Genomic DNA, 12,053 nt, shown 5'->3' with positions numbered 1-12,053 from the left:
TTTTTTTTAAAGGAGAGGTTTATCTTAAAGGAAAATACTAAGTAAATAATTGCGCAAGTGGTGTGTGGCTGTGACAGTCTGACATGGGTGATGAAGCCCCAATGGTCAAAGTTCAGCAGTTCCTAATCTGGACACTTAAATGCACCCCCCTTGGAATGGACCTCAAAGATCTCTGAGATGTGGCCCTGGCTCAGTTTGCTAACTCTTTCTTTTTACTCCCTTTCATTTAGGAAATTGCCCCAAACTTAACTGCTTTACCCATGCCCCCGCCTCTGGGCTCAACTCACTCTTCCCCCTCCCAGCATGCCCTTCGTTCACATACCCATCCTCTAAGATGCAACCCACTTCAACCACCAACCTCTTCGCATCCATTGTTTGTCCTTCTGTAATAATAACTGCTAAATGCACTTTCTGTGGGCCAAATCCTACAGGTACACCCGTCTTTAAGGCTCCATCAGTTCTGCGAGTTTTGTCTTCATAATCTCCATGTCACTGAAGGGTGAAGTGCTCTGGCCAAGATTCCTCACCTGGAAGGGGCTGGGACACATTCTCACCCAGGGACCCCAGAACCCAGGTGCTTAACATCCCCACTTCCGGTCACCCTGGGCACTTTCTACACAGCTATAGGAGTACCTGCGTCTGTGTTTTCTCCCTCTAGGGCTTGTGAGCTGCTGGAGGACATATTCTGTATCACTCTCCAACTTTGGGGGGTTTGGCACCTTTTGAAGATTCTGCAAACATCCGCAAACATCCGTGAACCTTGAGCCAAATTAAGTTGACCTCGTCCTGAAGGGGTTTCAGGCTGGGCGGGGACGCCAGCCTTTACTGGAGATCTGGGCAGAGCAGCTAGAAGAAGGAGGGCAAATCACTAATCACTTCAGGGGAGAAGCCTGTACCTTTTGGCTCCTTGTAAAAAATTGGGGTTCCTTTGAGCCAGTGTCTTAGAGTCATGGAACAGACACAGCATGGGTTTGGGTCCATTCATTTCCTGACTGTATGACCCTGGGCAAGCCTCTCCATCTCCCTCCTCCAGCCTCAGTTTCCTGATCTGTAAAATACAGCTGGCTGGGAGGTTTATATGAAATAAAGGAAATACAACGTCTAACACTGGGCCTGGCATATAGTAGGACCTCCTTACTTCACCGTTGGCTTTCTGCCTGCTTTATCTCATCGCCTCTGTCCCCCGCTTGCATTAAACAGGCCTGTGTACAAAAACTGTTGGGGTTTATAATTCCCCCACTAGCAAGAACATCCTTGGGCAATTTACTCTTGAATCCTCAGTTTCCTAATCTGTGAAATGGGAATGATAATCTATTTGCCCCAAGGCTTGGTGTGAGAGTTAATGAGATAATTTGGAGCTCTTAGAAACAACCATTACCTGGTGTGTAGAAAATGCAAATTTATGAGAGGTTCCTCTTTATGGCCTCATTCCTCAAGCAAATCTGAACCATCTAATCCCCTCTTACTTAATTGCTTCTTTTCCCTTTCTTGTTTGCAGCCACAGAAACATTTCAAATTCCACAGTAAGTACCAGGTAGGGAGATACAGAGATAGAAAAGGAAATACATGTACAGAGTTGAGTACTCCTGACGGAATGCAGCCTGTAATACCAAACTTGGGGCAAAGACATGGAAAATATGAGTAAAATTTAGAATCCGTCTGAAGATCTCTTCAAAGTCCTTTTTTTTTTTTTTTTTTTTTCACTTTTCTCTAAATGTCATCAAGATAAATAGATGTTCCTGAACTGGGGAAAAGCCAGATTACAGTGAAATGAAAGAAATATTCAGGTCATATTCAGCACCCACTCAGAGCCAGTGGACCAAAAGGTGAAGGAAGATCATATATGTTTCGAGTCTTAATGGAAAAGACAGACAGGGGAGTAGAGTCATGAGGCTGCCTGGTAGTGAGTCAAGGTGGGATAGAAAGGGGACAGGTCAGAGTAGCTCCAGAAAAGCCAAGGCAACTGATGAGGTGAAATGGGCCTTTCCCGTCAGATCCCCAATGGCTGGCATTGGAAACCATACCTTGGGGCATCATTTAGAATTTGTTCTTTGCAAGCCCAGAAACAGACATTCACTGGCTAATTGAGGCAGAGAAGGAATATACTGGAAGCATGCTGAGCAGCTCACAAAATGGACAGGGAGCTAGACTTGGATAAGAATAGAACTGGGGTTGCCCTGAGGGATCCCGAGAGCAGAGCTAGCAGACAGCCTCATCGGCAATGGGAAGGAATGTGCTCCAACTCTCTCTTTGTTTTTTCCCTTGTGTGTGTCACTTGGATTAAGATTCCAAGTCCAAGGAGAGAGAACTTGATTGTACTGACCAGGATTAAATGCGTACCTGAGAGTACAAGGAAGGGGCAGGACAGCCACCTGTGACCACACCTAGAGGGGGAGCGGGGATTCCCTAAGTAGAAATGAAAGCGTTGTGATGAAGGACTACGACATCCATGACTTTGTCTGCTACAGTGAGCGATGGAGAGTTACAGAGCACGGTGCCCCAGCCCCGTTCAGTCCTGGGTGTATTAGCATTTAGTCTAGGTCAGGCCCTGCGTTAGGTGCTAGAAGAAGAGGTGAGTAAAATGGATTTGGAAGTAATCGAGCCTATGTTGTGAACACAGATTCTTTGATGCCAAATCCCTGCCTCTAGGAGTGAAGGGTTTGGAGGGGCAGGAGGCATGAGAGCAGAGGCAGCTGGAGGAACAGAGGGACCACCAGGTGCCTTGATGGTGAGATAGGGGAGACGGAATAGATCCTCAGTGATGTTTGCTGAAGGTCAGAACTGCAAGGATAAGGAGAGCCTCACTGAGCACCAGAAAACTCAAGAAGTGGCACCCTCTTCCCCAAGCCGTTCTGACACCCACCCCAAGTCAGTCTCAAGGCCTGTTTGGCCAAGACATCCTCAGAACCAGATTATCCAAGCATAGAATGTTGGGCCCAAACTGGGACAGATCAAGCATGGGAGGCATGGCCCAACAGCCCCATGTGGGGTTGATCGTGAATGAGGCGGTCTCCTTTCTCCTTTCCCAGAGGCCACACGTCAGGAGAACCATGTCACTGGCCAGGCACACAGCAGGTGTTCAACAAATAGTTATGGAAGGGAAGAGGAGACAGGAGGGAGGAAAGGATAGAAAGAATGCATAAAAAGGGAGAAGGGATTTTAAAATGAACAAGTAATGGGGAGATGAAAATTTGAATCAATAAATGAATGACTTCTATAGGGATAGGGAAAAAAAGGAAGAATGAATGCATGAAGTTTTAAGATAATCCACACTCTGCCATTTGCTAGCTGTGAGATTCTAGGCCAATTACTTAACTGTTTGGGGCCTCAGTTTCCTCATCTGTAAAATGGGGCTAATTTGGACAGCTCTCCCAGGGAGTCATTATAAGAACAAAATGAGAGGATGGCTGCAAAGCCTTTGGCTCCGAGTGAGAGCTCCATGCATGTCAGCTGTTATAACTGATGGGCTAAACGTCAGAAGTGAATGAACGAATGAGTGAATGAATGAATAAAGGAAATGAAGAGAGAGAAGATGAGAAGACAGTGGAGAGCCTTCATCGGGGCCCCTCTTGATCCTTGGTGGCCAGCGAGGACTGGGGACTGTCTGCCTTACACACAGGGTGGCTCCCTGCCTCTGTGCACAGGCCCAGCCTGTGTGATTTCAGGAGGCAGATAAGATGCCGGGGCTGCTTTTTCATCTTCTCTGGGCCCTCCCCGCCCCCCCTCACTGCCCCCTTGGCAGTTGGGGCCTTCAAAGTCCCTGCTGGCTCCAGATCTACAGATAATCGTTTACTGTAATCCTACCCAGGAAAGAAGCTGATAAAGTCCAGATGGAGTGTGAGGTCTTCAAACTCACTTTCTCTGCCCAGATAACACTGGGGCCTCTCAGGAGACCCCTTTCTCTTGGGAAGAGAGGCAAAGAGGCCCATGTTCGCATAGCATACACGTTGTAAGAATGGACTCTCATTCGTCAGGGAAGCTCCTTGCTTTCCTGGCGAGGGTGGGTGGATGGGTAAAGAGGGAGTACTGGATTTGGAGTCAGATCAGCCTGGATCCCAAATCTAGCTCTGCATGTAATTAAAATGGCGGCACGAATCACCATTTTCCAGGGTGCTGTGAATGTTCAGGGATGCACTGGGTGTGGAAAGACCTGGCTTGGGGGACAGTTCAGGCCCTGCCTTGGTCAGTCTTCCCCACACGGCCCAAGAAGGCTCTCCCAGCACCTGAGCCCCAGGATGGCAACCAGCTGGCTTCCTGGACTGGCCCTCAGGGGATAGCCTTAGGCCCGGGAGTCAAACAGGCCCGAGTTTGAATTTAGCTCTCTCACTTACTAGCTGTGTAACCTTTGGCAGTTTGCCGAACCTCTCTGGGCTTCTGTTTCCTCACCTGTAGAGTGTGCTAATAATCCCCACCTCATTGGCTGGTTGTAAAGGGTCAAATGAAATAGCAAATGAGAAAGCGTGTTGTGATTAGAAAAGAAGGCAAAGTGAGGTGCTACTTTTCTTCTTGTCCGACTGGGCCCATGATCCCTCACAGTGGAGGGGCCACATTGTTAGACCTGATCGGGGAATGCTGGGAAGGTCCGCCCCAGTAATGCATTCAGGAGGGATGATGTGGCCCCTCTGAGCCATTTACTCAGGATTTCGTGCTCCAGGCCTCACTCACCACTATCACTCCGATCCCTGAGTTTGGGGGCCAGAAGAGGTCCTGAGGCCTGACTGCCCAGACTGGGGTGCGACCCAGGCGCATGGGGTGGATGCACGGGGCAGCATCAGCTCTGGACACGCCCTGCAAAACGTAAGGGATCAGGGATGGGATGGGGGCCCCTCGGGAAGGGCTTCTGACATAGTGCGATCCCCCATTTGGGCTTACTTTCATATCCCTTTCATCAACCCATTACGTAAATCCAACCAGATTTAAGATCTGACCCTACCTACTTCTAAGAGGATTTAGGGTGTTTTAAGATTAAAACCTAGGGCAAACGAAGACCTTGAAAGAGATTGTCTGCTGCTCAAATCTCATAATGACAAAAATGCAATCGAAACTACAGGAGATGCCCTTTGCACCGATCAGATTGGCAAAGATTCGAAGCCTGATAATACTCTGTGCGGGTGAATTTGTGGGGAAACAGGCATGCTTACCACTGTTTGAGGAAGAAAAACATGTGTACTGACTCTTAGGAAAGGCTTTGGTTTCTAGTTGTTAAAATTAAAACAGGCTTGTCCTTTGACCCAGCAATTCTAGGAATTTATCCCTTACTTAAACTTGCAACCATGAGCAAAGGCATCAATACAAGAATATTGACTGCAGGATTGTATGTTGAGACAAATATGGAAACTCTCTAAATGCCCGTTAATAGGGAACAGGTTAAATAAATTATGCTGTAGCTATTCAAAGACAACACAATCTAGGGTGAGTGTATATAGTGTGCTCCTCTGGGCGTGTATGTGGAGGATATACACAGATTTGTATATGCGCAAACTAGTTTGGAACTGATCACAGTACCTCTGGGGAGGGGAATTGGATGCTTGGGGCTGAGGTGAGAGAAAAATTTACTCATAAATTTTTATACTTTAAAACTGTTTGAATTTTTTATTATATGCCTGTATGAATTAAAAAAAAAAAAACATCTAAAGATCTAAAGACCCACCCCAATAGAAAATAAACAAGAAAACATCAACAACCACACACACCCTACAGAGAACCCATCTGAGATTCACTCTAGAACTAGCACAGCAATTTGCTCAGCCAGACCCTCAATAAACATCAAAATAAATAAATAGATTGGGATTACCGCAGAAAGGAAGCCGAATAAACGCTTTCTGTACTTGAGCCAAACCGTTTTATAATACTCGTGCAATATATTTTACTGTCAGCTTGTTGATGCAAAGACAAAGCGGCAAGCAGGTTGCACGACATCGTTTGCATTTTCTAACATCAGACAGGCCTTACATTAGTCTACTGAGATAACATTGCTCCCGAACAAGCAAGCAATTAGCAGTTTGCCCCTTGCTCTCTGGGACCCTTCCTGAGGACATGCCTTGGTCTGGCACACCATGTTTACTCCACCCCAGGTGGAAACATGGCCCTGTGTGCACATGCTCGATTGCCCCCTCTGGGTGAATTTGGCAGAGGTGGTCTATTGGCACCTTTGAGAAAGGGGAAAGGGGCTTTTGGGTGGGATGAAGGGGCACTGGAATAAGAGACCAGGATTTGAATCCCTCCTGGATGAACCTGCATCTAGTAGCTGAGTGGTTTTGAACAGGTGACACAACATTGCTGAGCCTCGATCATCCAGGTCTGGGAAATGCAGTTCATGACAGCAGATGGGCTAAGGGACCTGGACATGATTTCTGAACTTTAATAATCTTTAATTACTCAAGAAGAATTTTCAGGTTCCCTGGCAATTGGTAGGGTAGAACACTCTCACTCCATCTCAGATCTTGGAAGTGCTTACCAGAGTAAACTGGTTTGGGCTAGCCATGTCCTGAAATGGGGCAATGACATCTGAAAGGAACAAAGATTGTCTGATGGATGACAGCGTCCACTGATGTGTATGACATCACTGTCCAAGCCTCAGTTCCCTCATCAGCAGAATAGACAAAATGACCTTTATGTAGTACTGTCAGGATTAAATGAAAGCACATCTAAGGATCCCAGTACATAGCAGGCACTTTGTGGGCATTCAATAAACATTAGTTTCTCTCCCTTCCTCTTAAGGATTGAGAAAAGATGAATTATTCTGGGCACTCAATATAGTAAATTTCCAGTGCAATTACAATGACTATCCAGCCTCTAGACTAATGGAGAATGACCAGCTCCATTCAGACAAGAGAGTGCATTCTCCCTGCAAACAGTTGGCCAAGCCTGATTATATGCAGCAGCTATGAATTATACACCTTAGAATACTGACATTCTTTTGCAGTCCCCGCCCATAAAATATGCAATAAAAACTCAAGCCAGGTTAACCTGTATCTCACTGATGGAACTGAGGATTTTCCACTTAAATGGTGCCATGGGTCCCATGTTGTTTTGTCCTGAGGCAGTTATGTTGTATTAAGATGCATTGGGCTGCAAGTAAGAACAAATCTAACTCAAGGTTTAACAGATATAGGGTGGGCTGTAGGAATGGCTGATTCAGCAGCTAAATGTTGACATCAGAGACTCAGGTTCTTTCCATCTTTCCAGCCTTCCATCCTTAGAGTTAGCTTCATACTCAGGCTGGTAGCAAGATGGCTGCTGTAGATCCAAGGTTCCACCTAAACGCTGAAGCTTCCCAAGGAAGAAACGAGAGATCATGACTTTCCCTAATTCCATGTTGGGAGTAAGGAAATTCTCTGCAGAAGTTGCCAGTAGGCTTCTCATATCACAGTAGCAAAAGTTGGGTCATACACTCTCTCCCAAACCAATCATGGCAAAGGCTTATCTTTGGACATATCAGGCTCATCCCTGGAGCTGGGGCCTAGGATGGATGCTGGGGAACGACCAATGGTGTCTTGGTTATGTGCAAACAGACATGTGGCTCCCCATGACCCCTTCCTCACTTACATCTTTGTGTAATTCCCTCTCCTTGAATGTGGGCAGGACCTGAGACTTGCTTCTAACCAATGGAATGTGACAAAGGTGAGGGAACACCACTCCTGTGATTATATCACACTATGTAAGACTCCATCTTGCTAGCAGACTCGTTCTGGAGACTTCCTTTCTGGCTTGATGAGGCAAGCACCATGCTGGAAAGCCCACGTGGCCAGGAACTGCAGGCAATCTCTAGGAGCAGAGGGCAGCCCCCAGCTGACGGCCAAGAGCCAGCAAGGAGTTGGGATCCTCTGTCTTCCAACCACAAGGAAATGAGCTCTGCCAACAACCCAAGTGAGTCTGGAAGTGGGTTCTTCCCCAGTGAGTCTTCAGATGAGAACACAGCCTGCCCAACACTTTGATTGCAGTCTTGTGAGACCTTAAGCAGAGGACCCAGCTAAAATACACATTGGTGCTATTTTAAGCTGCTAAGTTTATGGTCATTTGTTATGCAGCAATGGAAGACCGAAATGGTCAGTTTCTATTTTGTTTTAACAAGATTGCAAAAAAATTTAATTTTCTTAATAGTTTGTTCCAATGAGGGAGAGAATAGCTTTGCCAGGAAAAATATATTTAGAAGATCTCGGGCAGAAGAGACATTCCCAAGGACCTGAGTGGCATCAGGTGCCAAGTTCTCAGACAGTGTGGGAAGCTGCTCTGCAGTAAATGTGGAAGAGAATTTGAGGACTTCCAGGGCCCCTCAGGAGCTGAGAGGGTGAAGGAGGAGGGCGCCTGGGAGTTGGAGGGTCTTGGAGAACAAGACTTCCCTCAACCGCATCTCCTCATGGAGATGCAGTGGAGTACAGTCGTCTGCTATGGCTACCATAACAAAGTACCACAAACCAAGTGGCTTAAATGACAAAATGTATCATCTCACAATTCTGGAGGTAGAATCGTGAGACGTCAGAGATCAAGGTGTCAGCAGGGTTGGTTCCTTGTGAGGGCTGTGAGGGAGATTCTGTTCCACGCCCCTCTCCTGGCTCCCGGTGGTTTGCTGGCAATCTTGGGCATTCCTTGGCTTATGGGAGCATCACCCCAACCACTGGCTCCATCACTCCTATCTCTGCCTTCATTTTCACATAGCATCCTTCTACGTGTGTGTATCTGTCTCCAAACTTCTCCTTTTAATAAGAACACCCGTCATATTGGATTATCATACTGGATTAGGGGTCCACCCTACTCCAGTGTGGGCTAATTACCTTTGCAAATCCCTATTCCCAAGTAAAGTCATTTTCTGAGTTCCTGAGGACTAGAATTTCAACCAATGAATTTGCAGGGGCATAACTCATGGGGGTTAGTAGGAATCTGAGCTAGAAGTAGATTTTCATCAGCCATGGGATTGGGGTGTACAAAGTAATTTTAGCTTTATTTGAAAGGGTTAGTAGGTCTGCAACTGACATACCGCGTGAAGAAACTCCTCAGGGTCTGTCTGTAACTGGTCAAGCACGACATGCCGTATTCCTAGGAGAGGTTGCTTCCTCCAAAGCATTCTGCAAGATGCCCGATACCCGTTTCCTCGAGAACAGTGTCTCCTGCTATTTCATGGCCCTGCAATGCCATGATTTAACCCTGACCATCTCTCTCCTATCCAGTGGCACAGAGAAAGGCAGTTGAACTTTACCCCTTTTGGTGGGGGAAGAATCTTACAGACTAGGTCAGGGGTGAACACACCAGCTTCCCTGGAGAGAAAGCTGGATGGCGTGCCATTTCTTGGGTGTCACTGTCAAAGGCTTTCTTTTCAGAGATGAAGAGCCTGCAGGAGTTTCCTCATTCTTTTTCTATCTGGAAATCCAGCCACAAAGCCATCAGATCTAATTGACTGCAATTAATTGCCTACATGTTCTTTTAAAAAGCGCTCTTGTTAAGGCCCTCTAATTGACTCATTTTCTTCTGTGACAACACAGGCTACAAAGTGGTATTTCAATGGGAGAGTGAGTCAGGGCTTATTAAATGATCAACAATTTAATTCAGAGCAGATCCTGATTAGGGAGAAAGTGGAACAGTGGAAAATACACCCATTCTTGTCTCTATGAATGATAACTTCTATATGGATTAATTGATTTCTTCCTCCTTCCCTCCCTGTTTCCATCCTTCCTTCCCTCCTTTCCTTCATTTTCCTGTATACCAAGCACTGGATTCACAGAATATTTGAGCTATAGAATGGTCTTGGAGAATATTCAACATGATTTCCAGATAGGGAAACTGAGGATCAGAGAAGTGAAGCAACCCATCCAAAGAAACACAGCTTTGAGAATAACACAGTTGACTCAGTTCCAGGCCTTGGGGTTACTTCACGCTGTCCTATGTCATCCTGCATATTTGGGGATGAGATAAACCATTTTGGTTTTTGCTATCAAGAAGAGCTATGAAAGCTGTACTCTGCTCACCCTCACCCCACTTTCCCCCTAAATGATGATCGGGCTCATGGACTGGCTTCTGTCTCCGTCTTTTAAGATTCTAGCTTTGTTTGTTGTTGGTTGCTTGCTTATCTCATTGGAATGAAGATGATTTCCCAAGGGGCGGCTACTTTGCTGGTTCGCGTGGCGCAGAACCAGAATAAAGGCAGACAAGGGCCAGTGGCAAAAGGAGATTCATTACACAAGAGTGACAACAGCAAGCAATCAAACAAAGACACAGCAACAGCACCAACAATGAAGCCTTCTGAGCTTGGTGGCAAAAGCTGATGGCCCTCATTTTCTGATTGCAGATTCTCCGGACAAGTGGTTCAGGCTCTGTGAACCTGGAGAGAAGCTGCAGAAATCCACCCATGGACCAGAGGGGAGGGATCAGCTATCACAGTCATACAACAAATTACTTTGCCAAAACTTAATGTCACATGGCGTTGAACAGTAATCCCCAGAGCCATGAGTCCCTGGCTCGCTGCAAGAGACAGGCTTAGTGGAGATGATTCCAGATGCCGATGTGCTCCAGGCTCAGCGTTCCGTCCCTGACATTCTGTTGCACAAATCTACCTATTACACGTCTGTGTAAAGATGGCTCCCCTCCCTTGGTTTGTTCTTGGTCCCAGCTGGAAAGGGGAGATATTAGCAGCTGTGTTCTTACGCAATAACTTTAGAGTCAGGACCAGGTGTAAATTTTAGCTCTGCTGCCACTAGCTGAGTGCCCTAACACACATGTCTTGATCTCCTGGTCTTCAGTTTCCCTACCTGTTAAATAGTGGTAATGATAGTACTCAGCTCACGGGGGTGTTGTGCGAATGACCTGAGATGATGGATGGAAAGGGCTCAGCTCAGTGTCTGGAAGATGGGGGCGGCTCCTAAATGATTCCCATCCTCGAGGCCCCAGTGAGTACATTGGATTCGTGGTCTCACAGCTGCAAATCACCACAGTGTCTTTTCCACCAGTGTTTCAGAAGCTTTCATGTGGCTGAGAGGTCCCCCCGGGCAGTTTGCTAAAAATGGTGATTTCCGGATTCCACCCCCAGACAGTCTGAGTTAGCAGATTTGGGTCGGGACCCAGGCATTTCTGCATTTTAACCAGCATCCCACGTGATCCCGGGCGGTCATGAAACACACTCTGAGAAACCTCTTCGTACAGTTAAGGGAGGTAGGAATACGCCATGTCTGCCTGCTTCCCCTTTGTCTTCCTGGGGGAGTTTGTGGTACATGCTTAGGGCTCCTATGGCTCATGTCTCGCAATAAAATGAAATGCTCTAGTCCAGGGGCCCCGAATTCAAATAGTCACATGACATGAGAGCAGCAGGCTGGGATGGGACTCTCAGCCCTGGAAGTTAGGTTTCTTGCAAAGGCAGCAGCTATCACCCATCTGCCAACATCTGCCATCTGGGGCTGCGGAGACCCAGCGTGGCTGCCTTTCCCACCTTTTGCAAAGGATTCCCCAAATGTAGGAATTATCATCAAATCGCTTCATTTTTAAAAGTTGGAAGTCATTTACTATTATTTTATTTTATTTTTACATTCATGTGGGCTGAACCAAACATGTTGATGAGGTCTGAAGTGGCCCATGGGTTGCCAGTTATTCATCTTGGGGCTGCTCCTCTGGCCTTCTTACTTGTCAGATGAAGAAAATGGGGAACAGAGACGGGAGGGGAGATGCCAAAGGCTATGCAGTTTGGGGGTTCTGGGAGCCAGGACCGGACTCTGCTTCTATAGCATGATTGGGGTGATCAGCGCTCTTTTTTTCCAGGAGCAGGGATGCAGGACCACACCCCAGAGCATCCACGGGCTTCCACCCTGCTCTGGCTCCAGCACCAGCTGGGAGGCCAGGAGCGGGCAAACGGAGCCGAGCTTCCTCATCCCTCCGCTGCCACCTTCTGCTTTGATACCTTGATGTTCCAGTTCTGGCAGCCGGAGGGGCAGCGGCAGCAGGCTGCCGGCCCCAGCAGCCGCCTCACACCAAAACAGCTCTTGGCAGGGCTGGCTGGGGACTTGAAAAGTGGAAAATTGCCCTGGGATAGCTTCTCGAAGGCGCCTTCCCAGTGTGAACAGCACGAGCAG

This window comes from Lipotes vexillifer, unplaced genomic scaffold (genome assembly GCF_000442215.2).
Source record: "Lipotes vexillifer unplaced genomic scaffold, Lipotes_vexillifer_v1.1 scaffold621, whole genome shotgun sequence".
NCBI classification, from domain to species: Eukaryota; Metazoa; Chordata; class Mammalia; order Artiodactyla; family Lipotidae; genus Lipotes; species Lipotes vexillifer.
This window is presented reverse-complemented; position numbering follows the sequence as displayed.